Source organism: Vicia villosa, linkage group LG3 (genome assembly GCF_029867415.1).
Source record: "Vicia villosa cultivar HV-30 ecotype Madison, WI linkage group LG3, Vvil1.0, whole genome shotgun sequence".
Lineage (NCBI taxonomy): Eukaryota > Viridiplantae > Streptophyta > Magnoliopsida > Fabales > Fabaceae > Vicia > Vicia villosa.
This window is the reverse complement of record NC_081182.1, coordinates 64,592,220-64,603,484: the sequence shown is the minus strand read 5'-3', so window position 1 is coordinate 64,603,484 and position 11,265 is coordinate 64,592,220.

Genomic DNA, 11,265 nt, shown 5'->3' with positions numbered 1-11,265 from the left:
CTGCTTTGAATTAAATGCTCATTATTTTTCTGCTCATTGAACTTTAGTAATAATGGAAAAATTGAAGTAGGCTGCTGAGAAAAGAAATGCATATTTTTCCTCACTAGACAGTAGAGACAATGTTGCACGATGATGTTTTTTTCCTCCCATTAGATCAAAAACAACCACCAAATATTATGGTACACCAACTATACTAAATCATTATCTATACCATGTCCATCTCTCTAATGGTGCAGTCACAGCATTGAACACGGACACGTTGTCTCCTCTGCTGCCTCAACAAAGGCTTCCTTCCATCACAACTCCAGACTTCCTTATACATGAAGAAAAATGAAAACCCCGTAAACAAATCAACGTTGCTTCCTCTTTAGTGAAAATCAAATTGGAGAGGATCCCTTACCAAGACTTGTATCCAATAAAAAATTATATATACATGACACTATAAAATATCATAAAAGCATCAACAATTTAAAATTTCTGCTTAATAATAAACAAAATATATTAATTTATTATAGTAAAGAATTTATATCAATGAGGTTAACTATGAGTTAGTCGACCACCATCCTAATCAATCAACCCATAGATTAATGATTATAGACTCCATCACTATAATTGATCATCTCATCCGTATATGAGAAAAACTTGCATGGATATATGAACTTAAATCTGTGAATTTTTTTAAAATATATTTAAAATTTAATTCCTCTTTTAATTGGATATATGAGGTGGTTGTGATTGAATAATTAATAAAAAATTGTGATTGGTTGTTTGTAAAGCCACATGTTATGTTTGTTTTCTTGCAAGTATTTTTTTCTTCATATATTCATATACACCTTACCTTATGTAGTCATCACACATCCTATATAAATTTTCAAAAATGCCTCTAGTATTGTTTAAAATTTAAAATTCGGATGCCTATTATACACCAAATCACTTTATCGGAGTGACACTCCATTTTTGTCAAAAATGATTCGGATTTTAATCTCTAAATTAACCTTGTTTGCATATTTTTTGTTTTATTTTTCCTTATAATGAGAAAAACACAGTTCTTGATTTTAATTTTTGGATTAACACCATGACACAATTTTACACTCTTAGTCAGTAAGCTAGAAGAGTTTTCACAATTTTATTTTATTATTATATTAAAATGTACACTATAAGTTACTTATAAATCAATCACAAAGAAGACCATTCCCATTTGTCATTCAATAATAAGATAAAATAGAAGAACTATTGCGTATATTTGAATGCCAAAATATCTAAATGTTAAAATGTCATAGTTAATCCCACAGTAAACCGTACTACAAAATGTTAAAATATACCAAGTAAAAAACAACTACTGTGTATATCAAACACCCTTGTTCCTTCTTTATTGCATGTAATGCAACACATGTCGTGCCTATACTAAGATAGTTTGCATAGTGGCGTCATCTTAGGAGTGCCTTCCTCAAACTCGCCCTTAGCTACAATCTCTCTCTCTCTCTCTCTCTCTCTCAATAGCCACAATACAATGACATGTCGACAACATAACAATGACATGGTCCATCCTTGTCTGCCCTTCCTCTAAGATCTCTTGATGAGCTGTTCTTAGAGGATATTCTTTTGCACATAGTGTCATGTATGTGTGTGAAACTCTATACAACCATTGAAAATAGCTGTATACCATACTCAATGGACGAGAAACTGAAACACGACATACATTGGACTAGATGATAATAGTACTTTGCAAAAATCTCATCACCATCCATGCAGATGACGGTGGTAGGAGCGACAATAATGGGGTCTTTGGGTATACTATACAAATATCAGAAACTGCTGCATGAATCGGTCATATAAATGTGGGTACCTAAGTCGAGATCCACATGCCAACCATCTAGAGTACAAGGCTATATAACCTCTAAGGGCCTTGTCTCACGGTGCTCAGTGTATGACATAAAGCAAATATCATCTAGCAAGATGCAGTTAAGAGCAACTTGGAATGACTAGGTCGCCTGATTCCTTTTGAGTTGGAAGATCGAGCACGCACAAGGCAAAACCTTATAGTAATATTTCATATATGCCTAGTCAGAGAGATGTGAAAAATATTGGTGGATCCATGCCTGAAAAATGGTTTAGATAAATTATTAATAAAAATGTAACACAAGTATTATGAAATTAACATCACTACGAGTGCAAAAAATTATCAGAAATAGATAATTGTTTCTTATCAACTATCGAGTCTTTCATAAAATACCTTCAACTAACTTTGAATAGAGGTACACCAAACAAGAAACCCCCAGATTGTATTTGTGAATCATCTCTAAGTCAATGAAGTATTTAAGGCGGATAACATCGACATAGGTCGCACTTTTGTCCATAAATATGGCTGTGCCGACCAAAACCAAGTGGTACGACCTCATACGACGTGCATCATCACCATCGACACCCACAATTCCAACCATATGGTGTTCATACTGATCCACCCAGAATGAAAATCCAACTGACATCCTCTAGTGTCATCTATCTCCTGTTGGGCTTTTTCGGGTGAACTCCCAAATAAGTCACAATCATGTCTAGTGCCTCTAGTTTGCAGGTTCTGGAGTAGTTTAATAAATTTTTAGTGATTGAAAGATGTAGGAGGCATGATACATAATCAAGTGTGATGGACATTTCACTGATCAAAAGATTAAATTAGGACATTTTGCGTGCCATCTCTCCATAAAAATAGACAATAATCCCATGGTTTATATGACCATATCCAGTTCTGAATAAATTCTGTAGCCCAATTAGCTGCAAGACATACTGAAACCACGGTTAATCAGGCGATTCCAAATTTGCAACCTTCCTACAGTGGTTGATACATTTTAACGTATCACAATAGTGCAAAAAATAAATATGCCCAGGATTAGACAATTCAAATATTATAACATAAATATTTAAAATAGTAATTAAATATTTATGTTACCTCTCCCTCCCACATGTGGCTAGCAGCTTGATCTGGATACGCAAGAAGTAGTGAAAGGTATGTGTGGCCTCCTAGGATACTGTCATACCCCAATTTTTGACCCTAAGATCATACATCATTTGCATCTCAATCATTAATCAAGATCACAATCTTGAGATTTCATTTTTCGGTGTTATGTTTGCTTCGTCTTTGAGAGGGACCATCAAGCACCAATGATTGTTTATCTTGTATGCATATTATACTAACCCAAATACCAAAAACATTGCTTTGTTTCTTTGTAGGCTTTTGTTTTGTAGGTACCAAGCCAAGACATGCAATAAACAAGGCATTTTTCACATTTTTGACTGATGAAATCGATTTCCCTACTGGGTAAATCGATTTCCCTACAGCAATCATCAACAAAATCACATTCTGGACAACATGAAATCGATTTCCCTCCTGGGTAAATCGATTTCCCTAGTGTATTTTGCGCCAAATTCTCTTCTGGAATAGAGTGAAATCGATTTCACTCCTGGGGAAATCGATTTCCTTAAGGCGAAATTCAAAAAAATATAAGGAGGGAAGCTTGACATCATTTTGGCACCTTTTTATTTGATCATTTTACCAATTTTCCACCTCATCAAAATTAATCCCTTCATTAAACCCACTTAAACCTCATTTTACCATTTCTTACCATTTAAATACCACTTTAATCACCAATTAAACACAAGCTAATTACCAAATGCAAAAAGACCAAACTACCACTACTCTTGCTCTCATCCTATAAATAGAGGCCACTACTCTCTCATTTCTCAAGCTTGGAGAGCCAAAAAATTGCTTGCAAATTCATTTCTCACCCTTTCCAAAACCCTCACCCAAAGTTCATTTTCATAAGATTAGTGAGATTCACATTGAATCTTGCTAATTTTGAACTAAGCCTCCTACATTTCACTCTTTTCTTTGTTTGATCATCTCCAAATTTGAAGGATCTACACACCTTGTGCTTGCTCTTGAAGCTACTCCAAAATCTTTGTTCAAGAAGTGGTAATTTGCTAGATCCATGATGTAGATCTTTATTGCTTGTGTTCAATGCATCTTTGATGCTATATTGATGATATTTGCTGGTTTTGTGATGGAAATTTTGTGCTCAAGTTGATGTGTGATCATAAGGTGTTTGTATATTTGTTCAAATCAAGTTTCATGCCTTTAAATGCTGTTTTTGCTGAAATTTACACTGAGGAAATCGATTTCCTTAAGGCTGAAATCGATTTCCTGCTGAACGTAACTTGTTTTTTTTGAAAACTGCACTATGGAAATCGATTTTCCCCTGCATGAAATCGATTTCTAGCAGGCAGAATGTGGTTTTTTTTGCCTTTTTTGTGATTGTTTTGGCTTCTTTCTTCCTACACTTCATTAATATCATTGGATCTAGGGTGTTGATAGGTTTGAAATGGCCTAATCCACCAAAATGGATGAATGATATTAATGATAGTGTGAGTTGATTATCTTTTGTGTTTTCATCCTTATTATCATCTTATTTTTCTTTTGATCGATGAAAGTCTTAATATCTTGAGAATTCTATGGATTCTTGATAAAGACTAGATCAATTTGTTTTCATTCTTATCTTTTTTCATCTTATTTTCTCTTGATCGATGAAAGTCTTGATATCTTGAGAATTCTATGGATTCTTGATAAAGGCTAGATCATTTCTTCTTCTCCTTCTTATTTCTTTTGATTGATGATCTTGATACATGGAGAGTTCTCCTACATTTGTCCCGACTCGATAAAAGATCAAATATGGAAGAGAATTGTATGCAGTTGATTTATGACTTATGGAAATTTATCGTGTAGTCGCTATGATTTTATCAAGCTTCTGATAAGTTTCTATTGACCTTAAATCCGAGTACATCATTCACTCACCATCGATCTTCATTACTAACTTTGATAACATACTTGACAAGTTTCAAGATGGTTATCTTTAACGTCTAACAACTAACTTTAATTTCCGCCATTTATTATACCGCTCTTTATATTTCTCGCTTTATCGCTTTATTTTATCATTTCATCATATTTACATTCCGTCATTTTCTCTTTGTCCATTTGGACGTTTATATTCCGCTATTTTCTCTTTGTCCACTTGGACATATGTTTATGCTTCCGCTATTTTTCTTTTGTCCACTTGGACCATACTTTACTTTTATGCTAAAACACTAATAAACAACCAAAATCTAAAAAACACATAAGGCTCTCTTTGGACTATTGGTTACTATCCCTAGCATTTCGGAGATTCGGACTTATGGACCTAGTGCCTCTGGACTCTTATTCTGTTATTACTCTACTATTATTCTGTCTGTCTGGCATTGGATTGTTGTCTGTTTGTATGTGCAGGTATTTCCTTGAAAGCCCTTGATGGTTAATTCCAAGGCATTGAGATAAGAATTTTACCCGAAAACAGCCGTTACTCTGCCCGATTTTTGTCAGAATTTTAATGTGCTTAATGCAAAGTGGTGCTAAGACAATAAGTTCATCTGGATCCCCCAAGTGTTAATGTGTTGGTATTGATAATTCCAAAGGATGGGAAATCTACCTTGACTCTTAATGTCAAGTGTTGGCTTCTTATTTCGGTTAGACCGTTCTTTTCCTTAGCTTTTATTTTACGCAATAGGATAGCCTCTTCATCTCCTCCCATTCTTAAATTTTCAAAATCTTCTCCCTTTTTCAAAATATTCTTATGTTTGCAAACCTTTTTCAAAACCTTTTCCTTAAAAAATATCTTTCGCCCTTAGTGGCTTTTCTTCAAAAGTTTAGACACCGTTAATTGTCGAAACGAGTGGTTATACCCCACGATGTTGAAATTGATTGATATAATGAGACCTTTTCCGCGTGAGAGAGCTAGTGGCATACTCGTCGATTTTATCCGAGTTGGAGCCCTTCTTTCATTTGCGATGCAAAGAACTCGTTTGTTCTCATGCTCAAGATCAATGGCTGAGTATTTCTCTCCGACGACGATAAAGTGTTTATTCGTTTTTAAAAATGTTTTCCCAAAAGCGGAACTACATTAGCTCTGACTTCTCCATTGCACCGAGGAGGTATGTAGGCCCAAAGCTTAACGCTTTGCCGAGCTTATTTTAAAAATAAAACAAACCCTTTTTTAGCACACACGACACAGATTTTCAAAAAGGTTCCTGTGGAGTACCACAGATATGAGGGGTGCTTAAAACCTTCCCCTTGTATAAGCAACACCCGTACCTAAGATCTCTTCTTTTTGTTTTTAAAAACAAACTTTGGTTTTTTTCGTTCTTTTCCCTTTTCCTTTGGAAACAATAAAGCGCGGTGGCGACTTTCACTGAAATATTGATTCGAGTCATCCTATGGCTTTGATATCAGATTTCCCCCGCTACAGAAAAATGGCGACTTCACTGGGGATCCAGTTTTTATGTGTGTTAAGCCTATTTTTGTTTATCTGTGTTTTTTATCTGTATATATTGTTGTGTGCTTTGTTTGTTTATTTTTTTTCTTTTTGGTGCTCGACGGTTCCTCTGTGATGAGATAAAGTCCTAACCCGGACTTTGGTGAGTAACTTGAGATAGGAGGTGGTAAGACCAATAGTCGCATGTCAGGAGCAATCCTTAGCATGAGCGTCATATGGTGGAACCCCAATCAGTGGAGGCCTCATGGAAGGTGGTAGATGTTGTTACGAACTATCGTAAGAACACTATTACTTTCAATAGTGAGTGTCCGTAGAAGCTGAATGACCTAGAACCCTTTTAACCCATCTAATCCTTTTTAGGATGTAGCGCAGAAACAAGATCAAGTATCAATTTGAGCTTGTTGTCATGCGATGCTACGCTCAGACGAGGTCTTTTTAGGCATATTATTGGCGCCCATGAGCAATTGTGCGTGCCGGTAATATCCGATAGAAGATTGAAAACTCTGGGAACCTTTGTAGAACCCGTTTGGCAGGTACAAAATTCCCTAGTACATACCTTTGTGGGTGGTTCTTAACCTTGACTCCATGCTCGTGACGTCAAACCTGTGAACTCTGTTTATGCGACCATGTGTGATCTTGATTGTGATTGATGCATAAACCATGCATCCATGCTTTCATTTGATTTCCAAGGAACTCATAGGTCTTTCTTTGTAAACATCATAAGTTTCATCAAACTCAATGGATCTTGGGTGTCGATAGGGTGAAAACCTTAATCCACCAAAATGGATGATTGATCTTGATGATAACTTGATCAAAGCTTTGATCCGATTTAGGATTTATTTCCTTTTTGTTTTGATGTTTACAGATTAATAACTTAAATTCCTAGAAAATCAAATAAAAAAACAAAAAACAAAAACAGCAATCGCATCATTTGCATACATACATCCAGGTTGTCCAGAAAACTTATCCTTGTCTGTCTCCATCTTCAGAGTTTGTCTGTCTACCGTCAAACTGATTCCTCCACACAAGTACGGAACTAGAGCCAACATCAGATTGAGAATGGAATACCAAGAGCAACACAATGCAGAGGTCAGAATGGAAATTGAAGAGTTGAAATCAGGCATGGCCAAGCTTACTGAGATGCTGCAAGTTTTGATTGCTAGAGGAGAACCACCTCAGAAGACTGTCATTGTTGAAGTCTCAAGTGCTGATGTTGACCCTCAACCTACTCAACAACCACCTTCTACATGGCCTGAGTTTGGTTTGCCACCTGGTTACACTCCTCCCTATGAGAAGACTCCTGGTATTGGTCAATCTTCACAACTTGTGATTGGTCAAGCTTCAAACCAAGTTTTTCATGCTCCTGTCTTCACTGAATCTCAGCCTATTGTGCACAATGTTGCTCAGCCTACTTATGTGAATCCTCTGTTTGAATATCAAGCTGCCCGTTCCCAGAATGGAAGTCAAGGAGATGCTGGAGACATTGAAGATGTCAAAGAGCAGTATCATACTTTAGAAAAACGCTTAAGAGCCATGGAAGGCAATGATTACTTTGGAATTGCTGCTGAGAATATGTGTTTGGTTTCCAACTTTGTCATGCCTGCAAAATTCAAGACTCCTGAGTTTGAGAAGTATAAGGGGAACACTTGCCCAAGAAGCCATTTGACCATGTACTATCGCAAAATGGCTGCTTATACCCAAAATGATAAATTGCTTATCCATTGCTTTCAGGATAGTTTGAGTGGAGCTTCACTGAAATGGTATATGGGACTTGAGAGTAATCACATTCATTGTTTCCAAGATCTGACTGATGCTTTCATGAAGCAGTATAAGTACAATCTGGACATGGCACCTGATCGCCGACAATTGCAAAACATGGCTCAGAAGGAAAAAGAATCTTTCAAGGAATACGCTCAACGCTGGAGAGAGCTAGCTTCCCAAGTTGAACCACCTCTGGCTGAGAAAGAATTGACTGGAATGTTCATGGATACTCTCTCCTCTTTCTACTGGGAGAAAATGATTGGAAGTGTGTCCTCAAACTTCACAGACTTGGTTACTATTGGCCAGAGACTCGAAGAAGGAATCAAAAATGGGAAAGTTGCTAATGTTGCTGAATCCGCTGGTGGATCAAAGAAACCTTATGGAAACTTCCACAAGAAGAAAGAGAATGAGACTAATGCTGTGTCGGATGACAGAAGGGGATCTCGTCGTAGACCTCAAAACGGTGATCAACCTTATGTAGCCGCTGTCGCTCCTGTGCAAGTTCAAGTTCCTCAATCTCAGATTGCTAATCAGAATCAGAATCGCGGTAGGACAACTTATGATCCCATTCCCATGACTTATACGGAACTGTATCCTGCTTTGGTCCAGAAAGGGTTGATTACAACAAGAGCCATGCCTCCTCCTCGAAACCCCCCTCAAGAGGATTTAGGCCTGATCTTCATTGTGAATTTCATCAGGGTGGTGCTGGCCATGATTTAGAAGGCTGCTATGCTTTGAAGGCCTTAGTGCAAGAGTTGGTTAGATCAAAGATGCTATCTTTCAGGGATATGGGTCCTAATGTTGTCACTAATCCTTTGCCAGATCAAAGTGGCTGAAGACAAGTGAAAGCCAGATGGTCTCCTAAAGCCAAGTGTTTCAGACAGGATAGCTCATCCTTGTTGCTGATTAGTCACTAGACCTTGTTTCTGTACTGTTTGTTTTTCCTTTATTGTACTGTTTACTTTTAGACTTTGTTTGTTTCTGAATGGTGATTTTAATGAAATGAGCATTGCATATTTTGAATTCATTTTCATCTACACTGTTTATGTTCATGCTTTCTTTTACAAAACTTTTTCTTCCATTTGCTTTCTCTATCAAATTTGTGTTTTATGCAAAGATTGGAGGGAGGATGATGACAACGAGATACCCAAGTTGTTGAACTGTATGCTTTCGAATAAAACTTTGCTGATGATGTACAGGCATTGTTTCAATTCCCAAACACTGGAGAAATAAGGAAGTTAATCCCTTGTCAACCCCTCTGAGCCTTCGAAGTAGGAGTTTCTTTCTGTACGAAAAAACCCGCATTTTAAACCTGGGGCAGGGCAGTTCTCAGTTAATTTGGCTGTGCATTCTATTTTAAGAGAATCATTCAGTACACCTTTCCACAAAGGTTTCAATCACAAGCGCTCCTCCGCATACATCAAAGAAATGTTGGAGATGTCAATCAAAAGCCAAAGATGGTTCATCTTAATCATTAAGCAAGGCAGTCACTATCTTTCAAAAAAAAATGTATCAAAGAAATGTATACAAAGAAAAGCCTGCTAAGTCAAAACCAAAAACGACTTAGGCAAAAATAAAGGCATCCCGCTGACTGTAAGTACAAAAATAAACAGTTCAGGCAAAAGTTAGGGATATATAAAAAGAAAAGATGAAAAAGAGAAGTCAATAAATTCCTGAACAACACAATGTTGTGACTACCAAAAGGAAGAAGTGACTGCCATCTCAAAAGTTCTCTTTGCTTGTGAACTATCATCATTACAAAGGTGTAATTCTAGAAGTCTCTTGGAACCTGAATGCATAAGTTGAATTAACTGAGTTTTAGGACTGGAGATAATCACGAAGATGGGGTGGGTACAATCAAATTTTGAGCCTTATATCCTTTGTTTCTGAAACCGTGAACCTGGCCACGTTACAACCTATGAAAGACCTAATTGAAGCAAGGTTTGCTTGAAAGCATACTACAACAAGGTTGCGTAAGCTGACTCCCATGAGATTTTCCAATCTTTTGTTTTGATACCATATCTTTGCTTTTTAATGTCTTAACCTTTATGTTTTGACCTGTGATTCCATTTGCTTTACATATATAACATCTTTCCAAAAATGATTTTGATTTCAAAAATATGCTTTGAGCATTGCATTAAAATTACCATTCTTGAATGAACATTTTATTTGCAAGTAAGCACTCATCTTTCAGGAAGTTCAAACAGTCGAGAAACTTGATCAGTGATCCAATCAGGGGACGGTTATTTCAAGATCCTATTATTCAGATGTTCAGTCAAGATTTTACTTTCAAGACTTATACTGGGGCAAGCCATCCCAGCATGCATTTCAAGAATTGAAGCCATGATCAGTTCATCCCCAGTACAGTTCAACTGAAGCCATGATCAGTTAATTTGCAACAATTAGTCAATCAGGGGCAATATTCTTCAGCAATCCCCAAGCAGTTTTATCAGCCTTTCTCAAAGGATCATCGTTTTGATACAGTTACCAGTGTAATAGAAGTGTGTTTTCTTCCCAAGCAGAGTTGGCAGAGTTCTCGTGTTGAGGAATCAGAGTTTTAATCTTGCCTCACAAAAGAGTCTCCCTCAGTTGTAACAACAATTGCATTACATTGATCATATATCATGCATAGAAAAATTCAACATCATGCAATGAAACAAAATTCATGCTCATTTACATTCTCCGAGGTCCTGTTGTTATCAACATTTTACCTTGAGATCTAAGTCCAACTTACTTGGCACATACCAAAGTAGATGTTCGTCTGCCTGTTTCTATTTTCGTCCAATGCTACTCTTGGATGTGTAAACTTTTCTCTCTGTCCAATGCTACTCTTGGACATGTCGTTTCTCACTTTTTATCCAAAGCCACTATTGGATGTCACAATCCCCATTAACATGTTTCTCACCTCCTTCAAAGCTACTATTGAATGACGTTCATGTCTTTGAGCTGGAATAACATTCTTTTTGTCCAATGCCACTATTGTATGTTTATTGAGTTTGTTTTCCATCCATTGCCACTCCTTAATGGTTGCTCAAATTTCCAAATTGGTTTCCCTTTTGTTCAAAGCTACTGTTGAACGTCTCTGATGTATTTCCGGGTTCAGGTTTCCATTTTGCATTCAAAGCCACTATTGAATCTCTTTGGTTTCCAT